We start from the raw sequence: 1,964 nt of genomic DNA, 5'->3' as shown, positions 1-1,964 counted from the left end.
GCACGGGCGCAGGGTCTTTGTGGAGAAGAAGGACAAAGCCCTGCACCGGTGCATTGCATTCTCCGGCGGGAGGCAGGAGGACGGATGAACACTGCAACTAGGGTGTCCACATAGCCTTGATCTCCAGACCTGACGTTTCAGTACTCATTTTGGGTGCATGAACTCTGCAATATGTTTAAGCCAATATTATGGAAGAGGTTCTGGAAGTCAAGCAGTAGAACATGTGAGGTGCTGGAACTCAGTTCTGGTGTTCTGTCCCTTGTCAAGCTTATGTATTTCCCTCTGTGATTCAAACAGAAAATTGACACAAAAGTTGATACAAATACCACTCTGATAAAGAGCAAGTTCTTGTTGTAATAATTTGTGCTTCAGTGTTTTGTCAGTGGTGGAAGAGATACTCTGGAGCTGCTGCAGTGTGTCTGGGGCTGCTGTGTGTTCTCCTACTGGCTGGGATCATAGGCCTGTTTCTCTACCGTGAGTTTGATATGTTCTCACTCAAACATTCTTCATCATCAGTGGTGTAATGACCAGGGATCAATTACATTTACATTCCAGTCAATTACATTGTGACAATACACCAGATTCCAATTCCACGTTTTCCTCATTAAAAAGCATTGAAGATAATTGGGATTGAAATAGAATTCCAGTGTACTTCCTGAATTGACTGGAATTGAAATGCAACTGACCCCAACCTTGGTCATGTCTAATTAACATGTCCACTGTTACCTTGTTCATTGGTCGTATTATTTCACAGAGAGAAACCAGTTGACCTGTTCCAACACCCTGACTGAAGAGAGGGACCAGCTACACACCAGCAACAACACCCTGACCAAAGAGAAAGACCAGCTACAGACCAGTTTCAACACCCTGACCAAAGAGAGGGACCAGCTACAGACCAGTGGAAACAATCTGACTGAAGAGAGGGACCAGCTACACACCAGCAACAACACCCTGATCAAAGAGGGAGACCAGCTACAGACTCGCAACAACACCCTGACCAAAGATGGAGACCAGCTACAGACGAGCAACAACACCCTGATCAAAGAGAGAGACCAGCTTCAGAAAGAGATAGAACTTCTGAAACAATCTTTAGTTGAGAAAGGTGAGTCATTGTCTAAGGACTGTTCTGTTTGACAGTCTCTGTATCAGTTCACATGCCACTTACAAACAGGCAAATAAACGTATATTAAATGAAAAATGTGAGAAACAAACTAAGACTTCCAAACATTCCATTAGTTAGTGCCCCGTCTTCCTTAATTCAACTTAAATCAATGTTGTATTTAAGTGACTAAAGCAGGAAACGTTCAACTTATAGTGTGTCCTCAAGGATGGAAGAAGCTTGGTAGCAGTTGTTACTACGTCTCCACTGAGTACAAATCCTGGAAGGAAAGCAGAGAGGACTGCAGAAATAGAGGAGCAGACCTGGTGGTCATCAAGAGCCAAGAACAACAGGTGTGTGAGAAAGAGAGAGAGTGACAGAGAAAAGAGAGAGAGAGAGAGAGAGGGAGAGAGAGATAGAAAGCAGTAATGACTATGTTTTAGCAATGTTGTCTCTCTCCCACAACTACAGACATTAGTCAATTGGTTATGTGGACGAAATAACTATGTCTGGATTGGTCTGACTGACTCTGTTTCTGAGGGGACCTGGAAATGGGTGGACGGCACACCACTGACCAGAAAGTAAGACATTAATGAATTCTATGTAACTATGACATCACTGTCTGGATTAGTATGTTCAAAATGGAAAGCCTGATTCTCCTACAGGTATTGGAACATTGGACAGCCTGATTCTGTGTTGTTTCTTCTACAGGTATTGGAACATTGGACAGCCTGATTCTGTGTTGTTTCTTCTACAGGTATTGGAACAGTAAACAGCCTGATTCTGTGTTGTTTCTTCTACAGTTATTATTGGAACAGTAAAGAGCCTAATGGTGGCGTAGCACAGAACTGTGTGTATTTCTACT

The 1,964-nt window shown here is 43.1% G+C and overlaps 1 long non-coding RNA gene across 1 annotated transcript; it reads left to right on the top strand.

Moving 5' to 3' along the window:
- The first annotated feature begins 1,013 nt into the window (after nt 1–1,013).
- LOC135537093 (uncharacterized) lies at nt 1,014–1,668 on the top strand. The gene is made up of 3 exons (XR_010455119.1): nt 1,014–1,102; nt 1,316–1,452; nt 1,571–1,668. It is a non-coding gene; the product is annotated as an uncharacterized LOC135537093 (long non-coding RNA).
- The last annotated feature ends 296 nt before the right edge of the window (nt 1,669–1,964 follow it).

Source organism: Oncorhynchus masou, unplaced genomic scaffold (genome assembly GCF_036934945.1).
Source record: "Oncorhynchus masou masou isolate Uvic2021 unplaced genomic scaffold, UVic_Omas_1.1 unplaced_scaffold_709, whole genome shotgun sequence".
Lineage (NCBI taxonomy): Eukaryota > Metazoa > Chordata > Actinopteri > Salmoniformes > Salmonidae > Oncorhynchus > Oncorhynchus masou.
Note: the sequence above shows the minus strand (reverse complement) of the source record. Positions and strands in the feature narration are given on the sequence as shown.